The sequence below is a fragment of the Anolis carolinensis genome, chromosome 2 (genome assembly GCF_035594765.1).
Source record: "Anolis carolinensis isolate JA03-04 chromosome 2, rAnoCar3.1.pri, whole genome shotgun sequence".
Classification (NCBI taxonomy): Eukaryota; Metazoa; Chordata; class Lepidosauria; order Squamata; family Dactyloidae; genus Anolis; species Anolis carolinensis.
Genome location: NC_085842.1, coordinates 41,349,324 through 41,375,982, shown reverse-complemented (window position 1 = coordinate 41,375,982; position 26,659 = coordinate 41,349,324). Strand labels below are relative to the sequence as shown.

The window sequence follows — 26,659 nt, the reverse complement described above, 5'->3', positions numbered from 1 at the left end:
AACTTCTTCCATAGTTTTCCTTGAACCTCTTCCATGGCAGTGATATTTCTTCTAGTAGTATGGTATCATTTGAATATCTTACATTGTTAATGTTCCTTCCTCCAATGTTCACATCTCTTTCCTCCACATCTACTCCTGCTTCACTTAGGTATCACATTTCATAGATAAAAGCTGGGACCACCATATTCTCCTGTACATTGCAGCTGCCCTTGGTATGATGATCATCATTGCTACCGTTACTGTTAGCAACAGTCTTTCACTTGCTGTTGTCATCATCTCCCATCTCCTCTCAAAGCATCAAATGTTGCTTTTTTACTACACAATTGTCTGACAGAGACACCATCATCTTGGATGGCTCCTCCTGAGATGCTGATGGGGCACTGCTATTTGACAGCTACCGTGTTTCCCCGAAAATAAGACCTCCCCAAAGAATAAGACCTAGCAGGGGTTTGGGGGGATTGCCAAATATAAGGCCTCCCCTGAAAGTAAGACCTAGCAACTAAGGCTGCAGCAGAGTTCCATTGGGAAGCATGGCTGCAGGGAAGAAGCAGCACTCATTCATACACCGGAGGGAGGGAGGGAAAGTGCTTTCTGTGCCTCCCTCCCTCCCTGCCTTGCCTTGCCTGTCCCCCAGCCGAGGCTTGAAAAACCTTCCGTGGCTGCTGCTGCGCTGCCGTTTCTTCCTTCTCCATCCTGGCCTTGCTGGCCATGCTCTCTTCTTCCCAGAGGCTTCTGATTGGCTCCTGGAGCCAGGGCAAGGGAGGGTGGGAGGGAGGGAAGGAAGAGGGCTTTCGTCTTGCTGCTTTTGCTTCTTAAAGGTACAGGACGCATTGGGATTCTCCTCTCATCTTCCTATCCTATGCCATGAAACTGATTATTTTATACTATTATTCTATTGCCATATTATTATCATCATATTCTGTTACTATTATTATATCCCATTATTATATTATCCTATTAATATATTTTAAATCATTATATTATATTTTTCTATTATTATTATATCATTATATTATTATTCTATTATTATTCTATTATATTTTCATATTATTATTATATTATTCTGTTATTATTAAATTCCATTTTATATTACCCTATTAATATATTTTATATCATTATATTCTATACTATTATTCTATTATATTATCATATTATTATTTTATTATTATTAGCACATTCTGTTATTATTATATTCCATTTTATATTATCCTATTAATATATTTTATATCATTCTATTCCATTCTATTATTCTATTCTATTATCCTATTATTATTATATTATTATGCTATTCTGTTATTATATCCCATTATTATATTATCCTATTAATACCATATTATTATCATTTTCTGTTATTATTATATCCTATACTATATTATCTCATTAATATATTGTATATCATTATATTATTATTATATTATCATATTATTATTATAGTATATTATATTATTCATCATTCATGACTACATTGAAACTAGAATAGAGAGAAATCAGCGTGGAAACCTTGTGAAACCTAAATTGCAAGAGGTACCATAGATTGTTGTACATGTAAATAATGGTAGTAACAAGAAATTCTTGATAGGATTCATAGTTTGTCTGGTTATGCTGGTTTGTGATGACAACTACTTTACAGTATATAATAAATGTTCATTTTGTTGTTCAACAATAAATGTGAGCTCTTCTTCATGGAAAAATAAGACATCCCCTGAAAATAAGACCTAGTGCATCTTTGGGAGCAAAAATTAATATAAGACCCTGTCTTATTTTCAGGGAAACAGGGTAGTTGTAATGGAGGAAATGGAACCGATTCCTGCAAAGCCAAGTAAGAGGGGCTGACTTGGCTTTCTATCCAGTCTGGCTGAGACTTTGCTAACCATGTCAAGCAGGGAGGGCAACACCTTGATGGGTAGACAGAGCACCAGTGAAAACAAGGAATGTGATGGTGACTTGGCCCTCCACGTCACCTTACCAGGTGGAGGAACTGCTAGTGGTGGAGGCAAAATTAAAAAGGTTTGGGTGATGCAGCCAACCCCGATCTAGTTGAGTCTTGCTTGAAGAAGTGGTGACAGTAGTGCCAAAGATGAGGACAACAGTGACCTGGCTTTTAGCAACATCTTCACTACCTTTTAGCAACATCTTCACTACCTTCCTCATCATCTCTACCACCATTTCTTGACCTATCCTTTTTTTTACCACCTAGCCTAGCTCAGTGTTCACTGGCCATGCTAAGCAGCAGTGCCAAACCTTCATGAAATATCCTGAGCAGGGCATCTGGGACATTTTTAAAGAAATTCAAGAAGCAAGAGACAGACAATACAGTGTAACTGTCCTTACTAAGGTGGCCAATTACCAGTTGTAGAGTATGCTTATGGCAACTCTATGGGTTTTTCTTGGAAAGATTGGAGGCCGCTGACTTTCTCTGAGGTTGAGAGAAAGTAGCTTGCTAAAGGTTGCACAGTACGTTGCATCAGTGGTAGCCTTGCTAATGCTCTGGTAGTTGCTGCCTAGATAAAGTGGGGCCTTAGACTCACCTTGCTCTTTTGTGAACCTAAATAAGCAGTAAGGCTTAGTAATGCCATATTCTAGGCTACTGGCCTATTTAAGCGTGTCACGTTCAAAATGCCTATACAGTGAGACTTGCCTTTGGATCTGACCTCACTTTTCTAGCACGAGGCCCACTGGCACGTAACAAAGCAAATCCAAACATGCTGCTGTGTTCACTGAAGCAGCAAAGACAGCATAAAGAAAATTTCCCTACATCGCCCCCCTCCACAAGCCCCCCAGTTCATGCTGTTCTTCTAAACTGTTTATAAATAACTGCAGCCAGTCCTTGGCTGGAGAATACTCTGCAGCTCTAGCCTTCAAGGATTCAGTCCAACTTCAAAACAGAGGTCAGACTGACTTCCCTGCTTTAGAAAGCAAAGTGAAGAAGGGAACTAAAGCTGAAACGGTGAATACTGGGGTAAACAAATGAAAAGCAGATCTTGTGCCAGTTCCTTTGGTAAAAACCAAATTGGTCAGTAACCTTGCCAGCTTCTCTGTCTGCTGCCCTCAATTTCCTTATCAAGCAATGACTTCTAATCCTGCTTAATCTGCTTGTGGCTATTTGGTGTCAGTATCACTGCAGGGCAAAATGTGTTGTTCTTCCTGCTGCAAGTTTTAATTCTAGTTTGGTCTGGTGCTGATCTCATCCTTATCTTCCTTGTTTTATGCAACAAAGTAATAAATAAATCAATTGCTCTAAATTTTTCTTTACTCCCATAGAAAATCTAATGCCATAAATGGACTCTTGTACTGAGTCAGATACTTGGCTCATCTAAGCATTATTGTCCACTGTGGCCTCCAGTGGCTCTCCAAATGCTTGATATATATGTAAAACCAAAAGAACAAAAAAATCAAAGGGATTATAGGCATGTAAATATTATGTAATCAGAAGAGATATGTAGAGAAATAAACTCATAAAAATATTCAGACATCATCTTTCCCAAAAATTGGATTCTACCCTCGCCAGCCCCCAGCCAAACGATCTAAAGGGATTTCCAAATGGGACATGAACTTGTGATAGGTATTTTCAGATCACAGTCCTCAACATCTTTCACTGGGAACAGGATTGTGAGAAAATCTCACCATTGTCAAGACACTACTCAGGACTGATAATTTCAATATGCTATAATAGCTCCTCAAAAATTCTTCACTGTCATACCCCAGCCACCTTTGGTTTCTGAACCTGATTCAGAAATGAACTTTGACCAGGATGAAGCTTATTCTGACTTTTTGCCTAGTCCACAGAGCTCCTTCCAATTACAACTCCCAGCTGTTGATAGCTCAGATGCTTCCTTAATTGGGAGAAATACTGAAAATATTACTCCCGTGGCTGAACCAGATGTTCCAAGTTCTCCAGGGAATGTATCCTTTAACAGAAGGGAGTTTCTGCATCGCCAGAGATCAGAAAAACAAGGACTGCAAAGGAGTCAACGTTTGGCATCTCGAGGGGATAATGGATAGAAGATTCCCTTGGGAACCTCTGGGGAGTTTGGCTTCCCTTCGTTGTGATCAGATCTAAGTTCCATAAAAGTGCCTTACACTGTGAACACTTTGCGGTGTGACCGTAGCGATTTCCTGAGAACAGTTCACCGACTCTAGTTCCTGATTCTACCAAGCCAAGTTTCCTGTTCCTGGCGGCCAAGCTAAGCCGCGACTCCCAATTAGAACTGGAGTAAATCCACTTCCTTGCTTTGTTCCTGAATCAAGATTGGTTTTAGCTTCGTCTCGTTCCTGCCTGGATATCAAAGACTTTCTAGTGACTTTGGATCTTGTTATTCAGTCTTGCTTCCTTGTTGTTTTCCCCGCTCAAGAACTTTTCAACAGTTTTAAGCATGTTTTGGTTTCTGGACTTTGGACAATAATATTGGACATTTCTCTTCAACTCTTTGGACTAATTCATACCTTTTTACAAAGGACTATTGTCCACTCATCCTTTCCATTTATTCATTCCTGAATTTATAATTGTTTTAATAAAGATATTATATGATTATTGGTCTCTGTTTGGTTTCCAGTGCTCACGCTGCCTTGGGGTGCAACATTCACCCTCTCAAAACATTTAGCTCCAGCACAGTATTTGCAATTTATAGAAAAATATTATTTTTTTCCAACTTATGGAGAGTCCAAGGAGAGAGTATGGCTTGCCCAAGATCACTATCGACCACTTCACATGGTGTGTTGGCAATTGCTGGCAAAAGGGAAGGAATGCAGAGCAGCTTGTGGTGCCCTGCATACCCTCCCTCCTCCCCTCATCACATTGAGGGGATGGGAGAGGGTGCTTTGGCATGTTGCCCTGCCACCCTTTCTGCTATCACGTGGCAAAAAGGGGAGGAAAATGCAGGTAGCTCCATCAGAGCTACCCAAACTACACTTTCCTCCACATAGTAGAGGAGAAAACACCTTTTGGTGCTTCTCCTCCACTTTGGGGGGAATGTGGACAGGGTTTGCCGTGCGTCCTGTGGTGGCGCATGGCAAGCACTGTCTTTGCCACACATAAAAGTGGCAAAACGGGGCAAAAATGCCCCATGTGAAGAGGGTTTTCATGGTCAAGCAGGAATTTGAATCCTGGTCTCCAGAGTCATAGTCCAGTGCTCAAACCACCACACCATTCAAGTTCACAGAAAATACTATTAAAAGGGCCTAAATGTTTGGTCTCTTCAGAAACAAGCATATTTCCCATATTTGTGAAGTAATCACAAAAGAAAATACTGACTGACCACAAAGACACACATGATCCCTTCAGGACGTCGTCTTTGTAATTTAACTTTTTACTTTATAATGCACACAGAACATGAAAACTCAAAAAATATGCACATTTTCTCAATAACAACAAAATCCACAACCTTGCAAGACCCTGCATTAAATATGTTAAAAGAAACCATACAAGCATTGATCAAGTCAGGTTTTACATCCTTGTCTAGGAAAACTCAGTGGAAATTTATTAAAATTAGCAACCATTTCATGCCTATTCTCACTTATTGCTTTAGTTTGCATGATACTCTCTAGTTCAGTGGCTCTCAACCTGTGGGTCCCCAGGTGTTTTGGCCTTCAACTCCCAGAAATCCTAACAGCTGGCAAACTGGCTGGGATTTCTGGGAGTTGTAGCCCAAAATACCTGGGGATCCACAGGCTGGGAACCACTGCTTTAGTTGTTTAGGCACAGTCTCTGTGTGTGTGTGTGTGTGTGTGTGTATGTGTATACACACACACACACACACACACACACACACACACACACCTGTAAGCATTTATTCCCTGTGATGTCTCACATCCTGTATTGCTCTAACTTGCAGTCATCCTCTGCTAGACCATTGATCATGGACTCTGGAGCACAAAGACATCAATTTGCCACCCTGTACCTAAATCTCTGACTGCATGGGAGTACTGGTTATTATAGTACATACTGTATGTGCTGATCTTTATTATTCTTTTGTAGACATTGTATTCTCCAAAACTGATGAGTCTGGTTCTCTTTCATTGTCCACCTCTGCAGACAGATTTAAAAATATATCCATATATCATAGTCTAAACAATTACAGTTTTGTGAAGATATTATTAGTTCCGCTGTGATTATTTGATTTGTTTTACTTCCTTAAAATGTTTCCAGATATAAGCCATTGTTAATATGCGTCTTGAATTATTATTATCCTTCTCATCATTTCATCCTCTATTTATTTGTCATCTCTACTGTATTATTATACTATCACTATGTGATTGGGACTAAAGAAGTTAAGTTTATCTTGGCTTAACATTTTACAATTGTAGTTGTCTCTCTGGCATCTCTTTTGTGAAGGAACTATTTGTATAACAGTTGTCTGACTCTCTGCTTGTGGTTGTGGAGGGTGGAATGGAGACTTAGTTGTACTAGGATATTTACTTTATTAATGTGCTGCCTACTCACAGATTATTTACATAACTTTAAACTAGATGATGAAGACATTGGAATAGAAGATGTTCCTTGGTTCAATCATAAATCAAAATGGAGACTGTAGTCAAGAAATTTTGAGAATTGGTGTGTTGTAACAGTTTGAGAAACTGTGATACAAGAATGTTTGAATAAAGAGAAATTTTGGATATATAGCCTCACAAATTTACAGGATAATATTGATCTCACATCCAGCACCACCCTCTGAATTTCATGCTCAGATCCTGTAAATTCTATATAGCTGTCCCTCTGCAGCCACATATTTTGTATTTAACCATCCACAGCGTAAAAATGGATTTTTTAAACTGTGATTTTGCTATTTTTATAAGGGACACAATTTTGCTATACCATTGTATATAATGGAACTTTAGTATCCATGCATTTTGGTATTGGGCAGGGGGGGGGAGGGGCGGCCTAGAAAAAATCTCAGCAAATGCCAAAGAGACTTTAAACTTTTCACACACAATACTGTTTAATTGGGGGTTTTTTAATGTTTGCATTTCCTCTGTTTTCAATTGATCAAAGTGTGTGACCGTTAGCCACCTTGAGTGCCCTCAGAGAGGAAGGCGAGATATAAATAAAGTAAAGAATAAAAATAAAATAATATTACTACTTATGCTTGTAAAGAAATGCTTAACTGATGTTGTCATATAGATGTTAAAGACATTATCCATGTAAAAATTTGGCATAACATGCCGAAAGTAACTGAGGGAATCAACCTGGGTTGGCTCCAGAAAACTAAACTGTAAAACAGATGAGACAATGCCAATAAATAATGTCCAATGCACCAATACTCACAAAATTAACTAGAAGAATGGACTATAGTAAAACAGAACAGAAAGCTTGCTTTGGGAGATGCAGCTATGTAGACATAACTATGTCCCCGTAGTTAGGGCTGTATCCACATTGCAGAATTATAGCAGTTTGACACCATATTGGCATGGTTCCAGACTATGGAATTCTGGGCTTTGTAGTTATGTGATATATTTACCCTTCACTGCCACAATAAATCATGAATCTCAGGATCCCATAGGATGGAGCCATGGTAGTTAAAGTGGTGTCAAACTACTATAGTTCTGCAGTGTGCATGTTTTCTATGTCTTTCTATGCTACCTGCTAAAAGCTTGCTTTTAAGCAGGACATTCTCCTACATGACTATAGGAAAAGAGCTCAAAAGCTAGATTTGGGGAGGAACAGTAGATATTGCCTGGTCTGTGCAACAACTGAAAAAGTGAATCACACTGGTTTAAACCAGATTTATGCCATCATAATTCATAAACAGAATGCCACTCCAGATTTGCTGCAAGAGACAGAGTAGCAACCATGCGTATGTGTGTGCTGAATAGTTTCTCAAACAGAAACAAGAAGAAAACATTTGATTTAAAAAATGCAGAGTTGTAGCTGAAGCATGCAATAAAAGATACCAGCTTTTCAGAGTGGCAAGTTCAGAATCAATCTTCATAAAAGGCATTTGGTGGCTTGATGTCAATACTGAATAATCAAACTGATAATGTGTAAAGTAGCAGATGCATATTGCATAACATGTTACTACAACAAAAATATCAACAGTCTTTTTCACACAGTCTCCAGAATTTTTGCAAAAGCACTTCACTGCTGAACATCTTCTTTGCTGCCATTCTTATCTAATAATTGCCAGAATAACTCTGTACTTCATTTTGTATCCATCCGAGTCAATTTTCAAATTCTATTTGGGAATGAAACATATTGCTTTCTAATACATTGTGGTATCATGACATAATAATATTTTGTGGATGTCTATACACAAAGGAAATAAATCAATTTGCAGAAGTATATACACAAAGTTTCATCTAGAAAAATAAGTGAAGTAATAAAAAAAAGAAAAGGAACAATAGAATAAACTGAAATAGTTTTTGAATGGCATAATGGTACACTACAGGTATGTAGGGCATATTTGAGTCTTGCCATAAGTCAATGTACTGTGTGAATCCTGGTTTATCAGAGATAAACCAGAATGCTGGTCTCTGTCCTTGTAGCATGAGTGGCTTGACAAACTATAGTTCTTTGGTCCATGGTTTGTTTGAGTTTTTTCCCCCAAAGTTGACAACTATCTATCTTCTGTAGACCTATTCACATTATATTACTATCATTCCACTCTATGGAATATTCTGTCATGGTGTTGTGACTCAGCCTTTGCCTTTGTGTGACTCTGATGTGCCTTTGTGTGATTCTGATGAGGATTCTGGGTTATATGTGCATAGTGATGGGATTCAACAGATTCAGGATGAATTTGAAGATGACTTTGATGCTGGGAATTATAGGGTCCAGGTGCAGAGTGTTCCTCCTGTGGGAAATGAAGAGCAGGGAGTTGTTGCCATGGGAAGAAATGATGATGTTGTTTCTGATGATGGATTTCAGGTGCTAGAAGCAGAAAGGGAGGGTAGCTCTTTGCCTCCGCCTGATAACACTAAAGAGCTCAGTGGCCTTGACTCTGAGGCCACGTCTCTCGATCGGACTTCGAGACTGGAATTTAGAGGGTTGCGTAGAAGTCTTTGAATAGCTAATAAACAGGAGGGCAAAGGGCAAAGGAATGCCTTTATGTCGTGCTTTTAAAACAGTCTGCCGAAAGGGAGATCTCTGTCAATGCAACTTCATCACTTTATCAAGAAGCATGTCTGCTTTCCTGTACCAAGTTTGCTTTCCTGGATTCTTATGTAGATATATTCTGGTTGCTGGGACTTTTGGCTTCTATGATAAGGACCTTGTTTCATGTCCTATGTTTCTATGGACTTATTGCTTACAGCCTGGTTTTGTACCTGTCTTTTGGAACTGAACTTTTACCTTTTTATGAACTATCTTGCCTATTTTCTAAATAAACTACAAAAGTATTTTCTGTGTGTGACTTGGTGTCTTTAGCAAGGTGAAGCTAACCTGAGGTGCGACACATGGTTGTATTATATGAAATCCTAGAATCTGCAGTCTGATGAGCTACTAGAGCTTCCATTTCAGAATTCTAAGTGCCAAACCCTAATTGGCAAATTTCAGGCTTCCACTGAAATTATGGCAGTTAAAATGGAATACAATATGACCTCTCCCACAGGGAGTACATTCCAAGATCAACCTGAATCATAGATAATAGTGAATCCTATATTTTGATTATCTTTGGGCCAGAAGTATACCACAGATTAGCACTGGAGAACCTAGAGGTGCTCACAAACCCTTCCACTGAGTAATTGTTTTGGAGGGTGGATAAGTGAAACCAAGGATATCAAGTCCATGGTTAACATAATCATATTGTAATAGTACTAAAGTTTCATAATGTGATTGCACCTCAGATGTTTTGTTCTACAACTGCTAGAAGCTCCAATGAGCATCACTGCTGGCAAAGGAATATCTGAGGATATCATACACAAGGAAGACAAATATTATCTTTAATAAAGATTAATGGATTCTATAACAAATTAGTCCTGAATTCTCCCAAGAAGCCAAGATGACCAAACTGATGCTATCGTACATTGGCCCCATCATGAGTTATTCACAAGTAAGAAAAGAGGAACACTACATTCCAGATGGATAGACTCAATTAGGAAAATAACAGTCCTGGATCTGCAAGACGTGAACAGAACTGTTGAGGATAGGGTGACTTAGACATCACCATAAATTGAGATCAACTTGAAGTTGATAAGGAACAACCCTCAGAACCCACAGACAATGTCCATTCTTGGTGAGAATTTTTGGCAGTTATAATCCAGAACTGCAACTCTTTTAAACTCTCCCCATTGAACTGAGCAATTCTCTTTTGTACACAAAGAGACATTAATCTCAAACTGTTCTACCTCAAAATGTACTACTCTTAAGAAAAATGACTTCCTTTTTGAGGTAGATTTTGGCATGGGTGCCAGACAGTTTTTCACCTGAGGGTCTTTTAAAAACATATGGTTCTCCATGTGAAAACTGAAGAGCTAAAATCTCACGAGGCTATAATGTTTGGCTTGGCTCTCTGTTTTAATGTTATCAATTTTATGAACGCATAGGGAGCACAATTATGTGAGCCCTACACAATTGCTTCTTTTTCTCTTCAGAACAAAGGGAAATACAAGCTCCTTACCAACCCAAGAAAATGTTTCGATTCCATGTTTTCTCTTTTTATTATCTGGCTCACATTTTTATAGTAACTAGAACTGATGATACAGACAAATTTTGCCTCAAAAGAAATGATCTGTTATAAATATAAACACAACCCCTAGATAGATTCAGGCATTCCAGCAGAACTTGTCTTCTGTTTAATTTTCTTCCAAAGCCATCTGGTATCTTACATTTCATGGCCAAGAAATACAGTAATTTTATTTTATTTTTTAAAGAAGAAGAAGAGGCAGTGTCTAATCTTAGACTCTGGTCTCTCTTGGGTACCAGTTTAGACAAGATATTTCAAGTGGTACAGAAGAGTTTAACTCAAATTGGTAGGCGGTTTGAATCTATACCAGTGTTACGAATGTATTTTTGAGGAAGGACCCAAACAAACAGCTGCAATGATTGAACACCAACATAAATGCAGGGGAGGAGTGAGGCAGAAAAAAGAAATTTTGGCTGTGTTTGGATAGGATGCTGTTTTGTTCCATTTGTTTTCCCAGTGAAGCATTATCTTAAGGTTCAGCAACACTCCCACATCATTCCAGGGGAAACTGCAGCAATAAACTTAATATATCAAAATAACTATTATCCCCAAAATCTGGCTGTACAGTTGTGAAGGAAATAATTATGCTGAGAGTTGTGGAGGGAGGAAAGCTTTTGGGAGATACTGGCTTTTTCTTCTATGCAGTAGCAAATAGGACCTATGGTGAAATATTGTGACAACATATAAGTACTTTTATTCATAGTTCCAGCCAAACATATACCATCATGACACGTGGTTATGTTGCAACCAGGAGAACTCTGTTATATTTCCAGTGAATCCTCAAGCATGAATCCATGCTGAAGGTTTGCTAAAGACACAGAATGGCTTCTCTAGTTGTGGTCCTGGTAAAGAACATCTCTAAGAAATGCAGTCTATCTATTGAATTGTTGTTACTGTTGTTATGTGTCTCAGAGTCCACTCTGACCCTATCATAGAATTTTCTTGGCAAGATTTATTCACAGGAGGTTCAACATTGCTTTCTTCTTAGGCTGAGAGAGTGAGACTTACCCAAGTCCAGTGTTTTTCTGTGATTGAATAGGTATTAACAGAATCAAAACATCATAGACCACCAGGACCATCCAATCCAATCCCTTCTGTCATGCAAAAACAGACAATAAAACACCCCTGATGAATGGCCATCCAGCTTCTGTTTAAAAACCTTCAGAGAAGGAAACTTCATCACATTCCAAAACCATGTATTCCACTGTCAAACAACTCTTATCATTAGGAAGTTCTTCCTAATATTCATGTGGAATCTTTTTTCCTGTAGTTTGAATTCATTTTCTATGTCCTAGTCTCTAGAGCAGCAGAACAGTTTGATTCCTCCTCAATATGACATCCATTTAGATCAGCGTTTCTCAACCTGGGGGTCAGGACCCCTGCGGGAGGGGGTCATGGGGGGTGTCAGAGAGGTCACCAAAGACCAGGAACCCCTTTGGCAGAAAAGGCTGGATGTAGGTAAACTACAACTCCGGGACCCAAGGTCAACGCACACCAAACTCTTTCAATATTTTCTGTTGGTCATGGGAGTTCTGTGTGCCAGGTTTAGTTCAATTTCATTGTAGGTGGAATTCAGAATGCTCTTTGATTGTAGGTGAACTATAAATCCCAGCAACTACAACTCCCAAATGATGAAATCAATCTCCCAACCCCACCAGTATTCAAAGTTTGGTGTATAAGGTATTTGTGCCAAATTTGGTCCAGTTCCATCATTGTTTGGGTTCACAGTGCTCTCCAGAGGTAGGTGAACTACATCTCCCCTAAATCACTGTCAATTCCTCCCAAATCCCTCTAGTATTTTCTGTTGGTCATGTGGGTTCTGTGTGGGAAGTTTGGCCCAATTCTATCATTAGTGGGGTTCATGGGGGTCTTTGATTGTAGATGAGCTATAAATCCCAGCAACTACAACTCCCAAATGACAAAATCAATTCCTCACCCCACCAGTATTCAAATTTGGGTGTATTGAGTATTTGTGCCAAATTTGGTCCAGTGAATGAAAATACATCCTGCATATCAGAAATTTACATTACAATTCCTAACAATAGAAAAATTACAGTTGTGAAGTAGCAACAAAAATAATGTTATGGTTAGGGCTCACCACAACATGAGGAACTGTTTTAAGGGGTTGCAGCATTAGGAAGGTTGAGAACCACTGATTTAGAAATTTAAACATGGTTATCATGTTACCCTTTAACCTTCTCTTTTCCAGGCAAAACAACCCTGAGCCACTCTTCATAGGGTCTAGCTTCCAGATCTTTTACAATTTTCGACACCATCCTCTGAACACATTCCAGGATTCAAAGCCTGGTCTCCCAGAATCCTCATCCAATGCTCAAATCACCACACTATGCCTTTATATCCAGTAGTTTAACTGTTGGTCTGACTGATATACCAGGTCATCACACCCTGTTTTCTTCCAGTGGAAATGGGAGTGTCATGCACATACATGCTTTTCATGTTCACATTGAGGAATTGATCTTTCACTGTGAAGGAAGAGGCAGTCTATACAACTGCATTCCTCCCTGACAAGAAAGAGGTGACATCCAACAGAAACATATCAAGTTGTTTCATTCCTCAGTGACAATTGTTGAGATGCAGCAAGCAAATGTGTGCCAGGTTACTGCAGCACAAGCAAATATAGCTGGCAACAACTCAATCATTCCATTTGAGGTCTGATAATTTAAATAGCATTGTGGAAAAGTACCAAGCTGTTTCATTGTCTATATTTTATACCTGTCTGGGTTCACACAAGTGATCTTACTGCTTAAGAGAAAAATAAGAGACCAATTACTTCTCAGTCTAAGTATAGCAGGGATTGAAAAGGTATTATCCGTGAGCCCCATTTTAAATTTTTCTTGGACTTTCTTTTCTTGCCCCCAATTTGCTAGAATAGCGACATTTAAAAAAAAAACTGAAGTAATTTTGTTTTGTCTATTCTCAACATGCCCAGAATATGACTGAAAATATAAGTGAAATTGATTAAAAATGCAAAAAAACGAAATTGTGCCCAAACCATAATTTCTGGGTTTGGCAGAGTGGTGCAGTGAAACCTGGGAGAATGCAAAACAACAAATTCCATGTTCTCAGTGCATTTATCCTCCCATGAAATATAGTGGAAGTCAGCATATCTCTCTTTGACTGAATTGATCGGAGGCCATTCACTACCATATCCAAGCCCCAGATGTCATGTCACACTTTACAATTATAGTACAATGATTCCAGTTTAACTGTATCAGCTGTAGCCAACTGAATCCAATGGCTAGCAGTGTAGGGAGACATTTTCTAGCTGATAGTTGTTACTACTGGTGCTCGGCTGTAGGCCCTGCCTGCCCGGCCTATGAGCCATCAAGCACTCAGCTGTGGGCCATGCCTGATGGGCCTACGAGCACTGAGCGATCAACCCGAGTGCTCGATGTCCATAGTCCCAGCTCACAAGGCCTACAGCCGAGCACCAATCGCTTGATGCTAGTAGGCCTGGCAGGAGGGCCTACAGCTGAGCGCTCAACACTTGATTGTAGGCCCTGTGAGCTGGGCCTATGAGCCATTGAGTGCTCGGCTATATGCCCTGCCTGCCAGGCCTATGAGCATCAAGTGCTCAATGGCTCGTAGGCCTGGCTCACAGTGTCTACAGTTGAGCACCAATCATTCGATGCTTATAGGCCCAGCAGGCAGGGCCTACAGCCAAGTGCTCAAAGCTCAACTGTAGGTCCTGCGAGCTAGGCCTACAAGTATCAAGCCTACAGCCAAGTGCCAAAAATCAGCTGATCAAATGGCTACCACTCCCCTCCTTTTCTGTTTGACTGCTTCTTTTGTTCTGGAGGAGGTTGTACGGAACGGTACAAAACCACGAAAGAAACAGATGAAACATGATTCAGGCCCAAGTCTATTGAGAAGCCACAAGGACAGATGGGACAGTGATACTCCTCCCAAACACCAACATCTGCCATCAGAGGTAGACATTTCACATAGCCTTACAGAAGGTGTGGTTCACAGTCATTAAACACAGGACCTTTCTACACTGTCATGTAATCCAGATTATCAAAGCAGATAATCCAGATTATCTATGTTGAACTGGATTATATGAGCCTTTACTGCCATATAATCCAGTTCAAAGCAGATAATCTTGATTTTATCTGGCAATGTAGAAGGGGCCATATAGACCCATTTCCAGAGGGAAAATTTATGGACCGATGCATGTGTTATTTTGCTCTTGTTTTCTGCCTCTTATGTGTCATTGCATTAAGACCCAGATATCTGAAGGTTTGTCAGCTGTAAGAGAAAAAAAATGTTTTTCTTTTGGGCTTGTTTTTGAGCAATTTCTTTATTACAACATACATTATGTAATATTTAATGTTGGAATACATGGCCATAGAGTTAAAAAATACTCTCTGGACCTTTATATAAACTCCATGTTTCACAAGTCCTTTTCCATCTTACAGGAAAGAAGCATCTGTTGTTTTTGCACTTAATTGGGTACTATTTATAATTCTACTGGCAAACTCACTTGGGTCAGTCTTCCAAGCACACTTGTTCCTGCAGCCTCACCATCCTGTTATGATGTAAACTTACATTTGTTTTCGTATAAGAAAACCACCCTAATTTCAGTGGAACTGAGTTCACTGAAAAATAGAAAATATTATGGCAAAACTGATCAGTGGAGCATGACCATTCAACAGGATACTAGGCTCTCCAAGAATACAGTTTAGTGAAATATTGGTTGAAAGAACAAATCTTTGAGAAGGCAGAATGTGTTGGAATGCATTCCCAAGCAATTCTTCCTCTCTTAGGATTCTTTAATTGAATGCCTGAAGTCCAGTGTGTGCTTATACCAATGAACATCACTGAAACGAACAAGCCTCCTTAACTACCAGTACTAGTAATTTCAGTATTTATGTAGCACTTTTGAGCAGAAGTGGAAAACATTTTGGCCTGATTATCATAGCATCAAAACAAATCCAGGACCACAAGTTAGAAGGAGAACTCTCCGATTGCCCATTTTCTTTGTAGGAAACCATTTTGTACGAATAGTGCACAGAATAAATCCTGAACTGTGAATATTCTCATCAGTGACTCTCATCGGGATTTGGTGACATTAGAAAAACATGATTTTGATTATGGGAAGGGGGATGTTTTTGAGTATTCTCTTCTACTATCACATCTTGAATGGTCTCACTAAGAAGACAGAACATCTTTCAAAAATCTACTTACCAACACACATTTCATCCTCAGAAACCTCCATGGCATCCTCCATTCTTTCAGAGACCTGTATTTACTGCTGTTGTTTCTATGACTCAGGATCATTGCCCAAATGGGATGGAATAGAATTCATGGCCTTGAGTCATGGTAATTAAATTGGTGCCAAACTGCATTAATTCTGTGGTGTAGATGCATCCCACTTTAGTGACTTCCTCTCAACATAAACTCTAGCTGTTTAGACCCTATGCTCTAATATAGAGCATTTGGCTGTAAAAACTGTAAAGATGCATAAATGAGTCTCCAAACAGCTGGCCTTCACTCAAAAACGCATGCTCATCTTGTTCTGTCTTTTCCACATATCCCACTGTTTGATTTCTCTGTTTATGAGATCTGATTCATAACAAGACGTTTTCTGCAAATAATATCAGTATTGATGCCTTATTGTGTGTGTGTGTGTGTGTGTGTGTGTGTACACACATACATATAAACACATACACATATCATATCCAATTTAGGATATCCTGGTTTGTTGTTGCAGTTGCTGCAGCTGCTTGTCTCTGTGTGAAAGAGTGTGATTTGTTATCTGATTGTTACAAAAGGCAGATTCTTGAAAAATTCCATTTGTGTATACAGTATTCATTATATAAGCCTCATAGAACCCAATAATCTCACAACAGCAAACTCTCTCCAAAGATGTGTCTCACTCCAGTTAATTTTAACCCAACAAACTATTTTATAACTTTATGTAAAACAATTATTGTGTGGCAAATAAGTGTAAGAATAAGTGAACCCACTGTGTTGAATGTAGCTTCTTGCCTTCCACACAGAGACACTCCAGCCCTCTAACTGCCCTGAATCCTTGAGTACTAGAGACTGCGGGACCATGAGATCTGGAGATAACAGAGACGTGAAATCCAGAGTCAGGAGGACTAGCTACTGAGTAAGAGTTCGACCATAAATTAAAAATCTGTCAACCAGTTCATGATCAAAAGCTTTTTTTTGGCAGGCTGACATTTGAACATTAAATGAACGCCAAGAACCCACAGGATTTTGGCTTCCTGGCTAGGGCTGCAAATCCTGAATGCTCCAGGATTTGTAACAAACGCTCTGGCACAATTACTGAGAATATATTTGTAAGAGATAACTCTACTTGTAAGGGTAAGACTCACAAATAGAGAAAAATAATAGACAGTTGGGAGAAACTCAGAATCTTGAGTGAACACATGATAACTTCAGGGCTCAATAGCAAGAAACTGTGAGCACCAAACTCTCTCTGGATTGTATCCAATTTTTAAAAACGTTTGTATGTATAAGAGATCAAAAAAGAATGGAGTGTGGAACTGGTTGATTTAAAATATGATTACTCTTTTATATATATTTCTTATATTATAGACCAGTGGTTCTCAACCTGGGATCCCCAGATGTTTTTGGCCTACAACTCCCAGAAATCCCAGCCAGTTTACCAGCTGTTAGGATTTCTGGGAGTTGAAGGCCAAAAACATCTGGGGACCCCAGATTGAGAACCACTGTTATTGTCCAACCCCTCATATAGAGCCCCAGGTGGCACAATGGGTTAAACTCTTGTGCCGGCAGGACTGCTAACCAAAAGGTTGGTGGTTCAAATACAGGAAGCAGAGTGAATTCCCATCTGTCACCTCTAGCTTCCCATGCTGGGACATGAGAGAAGCCTTCCACAGGATGGTAAAACATATGGGTATCCCTTGGACAACATCCTTGCAGATGGCCAAGTCTCTCACACCAGAAGCAATTTGCAGTTTCTCAACTGAAAAAAACAACCCCTCATATAAGGGATATTAGTTAATAGAGACTGGGTATCCAGTTGGTTTCTAGTTGGCATCCAGTTTGTTAGTTGACATGTCCATTGATTGTCTTTTGTTTATGCTATATGTCCTGCCCATCTTCTTTTTTGCCTCATAGATTTCATTGACCATGACCACATCACGTACCCTGGTTCTTTGACACAGCTCTTTATTCCTGACTTTATCTCTTATTGTCACACCACACGTCTTTCTTTCCATTGCTCTCTGAGTCACGGCCAGTTTTTCCTCCTCTTAACTTTGTTGTTGCCCATGTTTCAGATACATATAATGTTGCCAGTAAAACTGTAGTGTTGAAGATATCTGCTCTGACCTTCATTGGCAGCTTTTCATCTATTAGCACTGTCCAATTCCTATTAAAATCCGTCCAAGCAGCCTTGCGTCTTCTTGCCTATTCGCCATTTGCCAGTTGGATGCCAAACTGGTTACCAAGAGGCCACAAGCAGTCCTTGGGCAGACCTTGTATTCAATGGGATGAACCAATAGTTAAGCTATTTGGCCAGAAATTAAAAAGAAAAGCACCAGATCGTATATTTTGGCAAATAGTAGATTTGTGTGAAGCCCAAAGGAGTCATTCGATGACAAATCGAATAGGATATGATAGAGACCTAGCGCTCTTAAGTAAAGTTGAATTATTTCTATAGAAATATACAGATTTTTGGCAGCAGAAAAAAGGAGGATGAATGATATTGATATATAGAAAATAAATATTGCACACATAATACTAATTTACTAACAAACAGATTAAATTATTTTTTTCTAATACTGTTTGGCAATAATCATAACTAAAAAGGAGTTAAAAGAAATAATCTAAGGCCACTTCCACACACCTGTGTAAAATCCACATTGAACTGGATTATATGACAATGTGGACTCAGATAATCCAGTTCAAGGAAGATATCGTGGATTATCTGCTTTGATATTCTGGGTTATATGGCTTTGTGGAAGTGCCCTTAACAGGAATAACCAAGAAGAACTGTTAATGAGAAAAAGAAAAGGAGACAGAAACATGGAACAATATCAAATACAAGAAGAAGGTTTAAGAAGGCAGATTATTGGGTTTAAAATAAAGGACAATATGACTCCTTTTTTATATAGATGATATATCAATTTTCAAAAACTTTTAATAGTTTAAGCAATGGATGTTAGGGTAATAGAGATTAAGAACTGAATGTAATACAATAAAATGTTATACAGTGCTTTCCCTTTGCCCCTATATCATTTTCCTCTCTCTTGACGATTCATCAGATATTTGCTAAGATTTATTAATTTACTAACATTAATATGAACATCCCCACACTTCCCCATTTCTCTGTCATATCCTTTGGAAAAAATATTAATAAACAAAATATAAATTTTAAAAATCCTTAGAATAAGGAGAACTATATGTTTCTGAATTGCTCTTATTAGCACAGATCCTTAACAGTTTTGACTGTACAGTGATATAATGTATTGGAGACCACAGGTTGAGCATCCTGTATCTAAAATGTTTGGACCATAAGTGATCTGTATTTTTTCCAGTTTTGAAATACTTGCATATAAATAACTAAAACAACTTGGAGATGGGTTTTGTGAGTCTTCTGGGCTGTATGGCCATGTTCTAGAAACATTCTCTCCTGACGTTTCACCCACAACTATGACAGGCATCCTCAGAGGTTGAGGGGCAGGCATCCTCAGAGGTTCAGACCCCTCAACCTCTGAGGATACCTGCCATATTCTGGGTGAAACGTCAGGAGAGCCCGAAGATCGACGGAGGACTATTGGGGAAGAGGATTGGGGCAATCATCGCATGTCTCGTTTTCTTCTTGGCATAAGGATGGGGTGAGCATCCCTGTCCTTACATCCTGGGCCCGTGCCACCCAGTGGGTGCCTGGCCCACAATGTAGCCCCAAGGCAAAAAGATTTGCCCATGCCTGTTATACACAAAGCCTCAGTATCATTTTGTAGATTATATTTTTAATAATTTGTTCAAGGTTTATGTACATTGAACCACCAGAAAACGAAAATGACAAATTCTCAGCCACCCATGTGGGTGATTTTGGAGTATTTGGGCTTTTTGAATTCTAGATAAGAGATATTCAACCTGTACAATATTGCAGAGATTCTTCCTGCATCGTGGATGGAGGGCGATTAATAAGTAATTAAATGATGGTGATGATGATGATGATGACGATGATATATTAGACAGATAATGAAAAATGTTATCTTCAAAACCATACAAGTATCACTGATAACATCCAATAGAATATAGAGATATTTTAAGTTGTCTTCTCATCTTCATTCTTTTTATTCTTTTGGTCTTGTCACTTTACTCTTTTAGTTTTGCCACTTTCCAGGCACTGTATATCCTAGTTTTCTCTTGACATATTCTTGCAGAGGTTTTCTTGTTCATTTTCCTCATTTTTTAAAGTTGTATTTTTATAATAATAATAATAATAATAATAATAATAATAATAATAATAATAATAATAATAAAACTTTATTTATACCCCGCCACCATCTCCCCAACGGGGACTCGGGGCGGCTAACATGGGGCCATGCCCAGAGCAATACAATATAAAATATAAAAACAACATGTCATAGCACCATTAAAATACAATAAATAATAATAGGCATTACATCAAGAAATCAAAAAACAATAAAACAAGGGCAGGCCGCGTAAACACAGAGATAAAACCTGGAGTGAGAGGGACAGAGGGGTACTCCACTGCTGGCAGGGACATATGGAAGTGGGGTAATCTAGAGGATAGATGTTCAGGGTGGGAGTAACACAGAAATATATGACAGAAATTACTCACCGAAGGCACAGCGGAAAAGCCATGTTTTCAAGTCTTTCCTAAAAGCTAACAGAGTGGGAGCTTGCCTATAAGATAGAATCATAGAATAATAGAGTTGGAAGAGACCTTATGGGCCATCCAGTCCAACCCACTGCCAAGAAGCAGGAAAATTGCCTTCAAAGCAACCCCGACAGATGGCCATCCAGTTTCTGCTTAAAAGCCTCCAAAGAAGGAGCCCCTACCACACTCCGAGGCAGAGAGTTCCACTGCCGAACAACTCTCACAGTTAGGAAGTTCCTCCTAATGTTCAGGTGGAATTTCCTTTCCTGTAGTAATCATTGTTCCATGTCCTAGTCTCCAGGGCAGCAGAAAACAAGCTTGCTCCCCCCTCCCTATGACTTCCCCTCACATATTTATACATGGTCATCATGTCTCATCTCACCCTCTTCTGCCGGCTAAACATGCCCAGTTCTTTAAGCTGCTCCTCGTAGGGCTTGTTCTCCAGACCATTGATCATTTAGTCACCCTCCTCCGGACACATTCCAGCTTCTCAACACCTCTCTTAAATTGCGGTGCCCAGAATGTTTCAGCAAGATCCACATCTTTAGAGGTGGCATTAAAATGCTAAAACGCTTTTTGGCATTAAAATGCTAAAAGAGATCTTACTGAGTCTGGAGACTTTTTCCTCTGCTGCACCTGTAAATTACACATTGAAGCTTTCGAGAGGGGAGGGGGGAATTCTCCTTTGAAAGCTCTGTGCATCATTTACAGATGTCACATAGCAAGGAGAAGCCTCCAAGCTGGGTAAGGATCATATTTTTAACTTTTTAAAGCAAAAGAGGGGGGGGGGACTAGTGGCCATCCCCTCCCCCTGGGCTGATTTCAAGTTGGCATGGGAGGGAATGTAACCACCCCTTTGCCAAAAGAGGTGAGGTTTTGGCCTGCTGTGTGGGCATCAAATTCACATGAAATTAGCGTTTTAAACACTGATTTCATGCAGATTTGGGCTGGTTTAGAAGGATCCATAGAATCATAGGATTGGAAGAGACCACAAGGGCTATCCAGTCCAACCCCTGCCATGCAAGAACACACAATCAAAACAACCTGACAGATGGCCATTCAGCCTCTGCTTAGAAACCTCCAGTAAAGGAGTTTGGTGAGGTAATAGCACTTGTTGGCTACCCTGAGAAAGTTAAAAACCTAGCAAAATTACAATTCCCGTGATTTCATCGCATTGAGCTATGGTACCATAGATAAAGTAGTGTCAATCTTAATTTTACAGTGTAGATGCATCCTAAGACATGTATTGGAGAAGCATGGGAATAATTTCCTATAGCTCAGTTCTACACCATTCCAAAACCATATATATAGAGCAACCATCCAAACAAAAGCTTCTTTCCTCAACTGAAATACAAATGTTACCAGTGTCAAGAAGGAATAATGTGAGGACCTCGTCACACTAACATTAGAAACGCTCATATCGGTATGCATCCCATTGTTTCTAAGAACTGGGTGTATACTACATTCAGACAGGATGCCTACAAATCCGATTACACCTGGTTTCTAACTTTTGAAAATACAGTGCTTTGACTCATAACACCACAGAAGGCTGGCTCCTCCCAATCCATTTGAATGCCTCCCTACATCCCTTTTGTATTATAATAATATTGTGCAGTGATAATATTGTGCACAATAATATTATGCAGATCTCAAACTACAGATCTCATAAGATATTAGAAGATGTTGTGTTTGCTCAATAGTAGGTTTCCCTGGTTGCTACCCTTTGATGTGAACCAGCAAATCCAACAGAGGGAAGAAATTGTGCAGTTTTCAGTCAAAACAATGAGAGAGAGAAATAAAAGTTAAACCATCAATTACTCATTTGCTAATCCTGGATGTCTTTCTCAGGTAACTACCTAAAGAGAAATGGTGACTGCTTCCCTCACAAAGACTTCCAGGTCAGCAGAATCCACCCCTAGACATGCCCCCAAAGGAAAGGTCATAGCACAACTGATGGAATGCATACTGATTCCACATAACTATAGTACCACATAACTATATTAAATTTAATAACCGGCTAGAATCCTGCGTGTAATTACTCAGTTTCTAAGACTGTTTGCAAACAGACTCAGCTGGATTGCGGACAGAATGGGACAAACATCATGTGATAGGACCTGTTTGGAATCTCGTGCAAAGGATCTCAGAAGCAGAGTATAGCACCGTGTGGTAAGTTCTGAATCAGACATGTTTCTTGCTGAAATCAGTGAGAGATGTTAGTCATTATTAGTTGAAATCTTAGAGATTTTGTGGATTTCATGTGGGTTTGGCTGGCACATCCAAGTATTTTTAGAACTGTTGACTAACAAAATCAGGTAGATTGTTCAGTAATTAATCCTATCCTAAATCACAAGAAGAATTTGGACTTTAGATGCACTTAAATGGAGCTTTACAAGCTGCTGGTCCAGTGCTGCTTATGATCTTTAAAGCCCTATATGGCTTGGGTTCTGATTATTTGAAAGACCATATCTCCTAGTGTAATCCTGCCTGAGTTTTTTAATTATAGTAGAGTCTCACTTATCCAACATAAACGGGCCAGCAGAATGTTGGATAAGCAAAAATGTTGGATAATAAGGAGGGATTAAGGAAAAGCTTATTAAACATCAAATTATGTTATGATTTTACAAATTAAGCACCAAACATCATGTTTTACAACAAGTCTGCCACTTGTTTGGGAGCGTGGCTGCACTTCTGTTGATGTTGGATGTGTTGGCCTACTGCACGTTGCTGCCTAGAGAAACAGCTGTGGATCCGGGTGGGAGGCAGTCTGTGTTGGATAATACAGAATGTTGGATAAGCAAAGGTTGGATAAGTGAGACTCTACTGTAATAGTTTTTGTTAGCTAAAATGTATATACAATAATAAAAGATGCTAACGAAAAGTACATATAATATAAAGAATATGACACACTAACATACTAAGCATTTGCTAATTTACTATTCTACAAACTACTAATATTACAAACTGAAAAATATATGAAGTAAAAACTATAGAATTATAACCATGAAATATAGATCACGAAAGAAGTTTAACTGCATTAAAATGTTCCTACTGATAATAAACCCTACTATCCTTACATTCACAAGACTTTACGCTCCAACTTCTTGTTCTAATCTACTTTTCAATTTTCACAATTAATATTTTCTTACATATTTCTTGCAAAAAATCCAATTACTGTATATACTCAAGTATAAGCCGAGTTTTTCAACCCTTTTTCAGGGCTGAAAAAGCCCCCCTTGGCTTATACTTGAGTGAGAGTCCTGGCCTGCTTATATTTGGGTTGACTTATACTTGAGTATATAGGTAATCAGCGTTGGACAGTCTTATCTTAAATTACAGTTTTCTGTAAATATTCAAAACCATTTAACCTACTGATGCCTCAATATATGTACTTTTTATTGGTATCTATTTTATTTTTATTTTTGAAATTTATTGGTATTTCCCACCCTCATCTTTTACTTGAGTCAATAAGTTTTCCCAGTGTTTTGTGGTAAAATTAAATGCCTCAGCTTATATTCGGGTCAGTATACGGTAAATTTATTTAATTTATTTACAGTATTTATATTCCACCTTTCTTACCCCAAAGGGGACTCAGGGCGGATCACAGAACACATATACGGCAAACATTCAATGCCGTTCTACACAGACAGGACAGACAACAGTACAGATAGAGGTATATAGGCATTTCCCATCTTCGACATCCTGGAGGTTGTGTTCGATTCCGGCCATGGTGGGGGGGGGTTTGCTGTCGCTACATTATCCATGTCAAAAAGCCTCGTTCACAGATCTGCACTTTTCTGGTCTTTCCTTATGGTGCCATTAAAATACTTCCCCAATTAAGCAAGCAACCTATTTATCTACTCACAGCTGTTTTCGATCTGCTAGGTGGGTAGTGAGCTGGGCTGAAGGTTGGGCACACATTTTCAACCTGAGCTTCAAACTGCCAACCTTTCTATTGGCAAGATTTTTTTGCAGCTAGTGGTTAACCTAATGTGCTAAAGCCCGGCCTCAATATTTCATAAAACTTACCAGTAATTTTTCTTTGATCAAAATAGATAATTTGTTCATTTCTGTCAGTTCAAACACTTTCATTATCCAACCTTCCTGAAATTTCTATTTTTGTCAGTTTCTTCACTTACAAAAATCTTGCTGATGTGGTCATGTAAAACTCAGACTGATGTGTTCACCTGAGTTTTATGTTCTATAGGTTCCCGCCACGATCACATGACTGTATGTGGGAGAGAGCCTTCTGAGTGTGTAAAATTATTGTAGTTTGACATCACTTTAACTGCAATAGCTCAGTGTTATGGAATCACAGGGGTTGTAGTTTTTACAAGGTCTTTAGCTTTAATGTCAAAGAGTGTGGGTGCCTCTTTAACACAAATTCCAGAATTCCGTAGCATTGAGTCCTGGCAGTTAAAATGGTGCATTAACACTACAGAGTTGATGGGCCCTCAGTGACTGTTCTCAAGTTTTGAATTTCCACTCACAGGTAGCTCAGGGCTGATTTGGTCAGTATAGGGCGGGATCAGCTCTGTGGCAGCCAAACCCCATCCGGGATAATGTAAGGCAAGGGCACCTTAACACAGCCTTGTCCCATGTTAACCAAAGTTGGGAGATAGTCTGAATTCTGCCCAAAAATTCAGGCTATTCCCCAACTTTGGGCTTGTCTGAATAGTTGGACTGGTTCCACAACTGTCCCCTTTGCCATCCCATGTTTCCAGGTTTGGGTGCTCTGAGAACATAGTATGGCAGTCACTATCCTCTCCTGCCTTCCATGTTGCAATGATTCTGGGAATGACATGTGACCTACATGCCTATCATTGTCTGTAGTGACTCAGCTGGGGTGACTGAACACTTTGGGAAGGGAGAAAGGTGAGGAGAGAAATACTTTTATTCGTGTTCCCCATCTCTCCTCATGCTGTCACTCCATCCAACAGCACTAGATGCGAAAGCAGACATTTAGTACCCAGGTGATGGCCAGAGACTATCTCAACATGGAGGGTGTGAGAGGATGATTAGGGTATCCACCCATCAGCACTGAACTGGCTGGGGGAGTACCATATTGGAGCCGATCCAGCATATGACATCCCAGACACTGGGGCTGATCAATGTATGATGTGTCAGATTGGCTGTGGATTATCAATCAGTGTAGTTCCATGTCCAGTTGGTTCCTTCTTGCTTCTTTTCCCAACAGGAGGCAATTGGTGGCAACTGATGCATTTGGTGTAGGATAAAGGGCTTTTAATGGCACTGTCCTTTTATCTTTAATAATATATTTTGAAAAGTTATAAATTTGTGTTTTGAACAGAATTGTGTGTTTAATTTTTTAAAACTTTTCTGCTAATTATTTGTGGGTGGGAGGGATGTTAAGCTATACCCTATTTTAAATTGGATCTAAGCCAACTGCAGTCCTGTGTAAGGATAAAAGCAACATACGTGAATATTAACTACTCTGTGTGTTCTTAGTGCAATGTACACATATTAGTTCCAGAGCTGTCTGTAAGTAAAAACAGATCCTTCATGATAGGGGCATTATTTGCTGAGTTTGTATTTAGAATTATAGCTTTAGATCTTGCGTATCTCTTCAACCAGGCTAGGATTTCCCTGCTGTCTTGGGCCTCTCATCTGCAAAGATTCACATCACTGAGCTGTACAAGACTTGTCTGTATATCATCCAAACTGCCAATAAAAAGTCATTTTGATTGTCAAATACTATACCACCCACGACCTGATGGCAACAGCAGGGGTTGATCTATAGTACCATTCCACAGTTGATGGCTCTTTAAGCGTAAGCATAAAAATATGTCGATAGGGGCCTAGAAACAAAAACAAAACAAAAAGCATTTGACCTTTTAGCGTTAAATTTGGAGCCACTTTGAAAGAAGAAGAAAGAAGAAAAGCAACATGATTTACATGGTCGTCATGACTATCGCAGGATGCATCTATTCCCATTAACCACAATGGCACAGTTAAATGAGTTTGTCACTGCAGTCTTGTCACACAGTATAATATCAACAGATCTTAATACTGTGCATTATTCTTTAAAGCATCTGCTTCCTTATGGTGCACATTTTTTGCAGAGAGTCTAAAAGGGTAAAAGGTAATCAAGACTGCAACCCTAAATACTCTTCTGAAAGACTAAGCTCTGTAAAACACGGGGAGATTTAGCTCC

The 26,659-nt window shown here is 39.2% G+C and overlaps 1 long non-coding RNA gene across 8 annotated transcripts in view; it reads right to left on the bottom strand.

Annotated features, from left to right (window-relative positions):
* LOC103279512 (uncharacterized) overlaps positions 1–26,659 on the bottom strand; it is an 86,406-nt gene that overhangs the window by 40,693 nt on the left and 19,054 nt on the right. For 6 of the 8 annotated variants that reach the window (XR_010002525.1, XR_010002524.1, XR_506842.3 and 3 more), the window contains one exon: positions 11,625–26,303. The exons of the other annotated variants lie outside the window; for them this stretch is intronic. This is a non-coding gene — a long non-coding RNA (uncharacterized LOC103279512). The remainder of the gene's footprint in view (positions 1–11,624; positions 26,304–26,659) is intronic. 8 annotated transcript variants of the gene reach the window in all.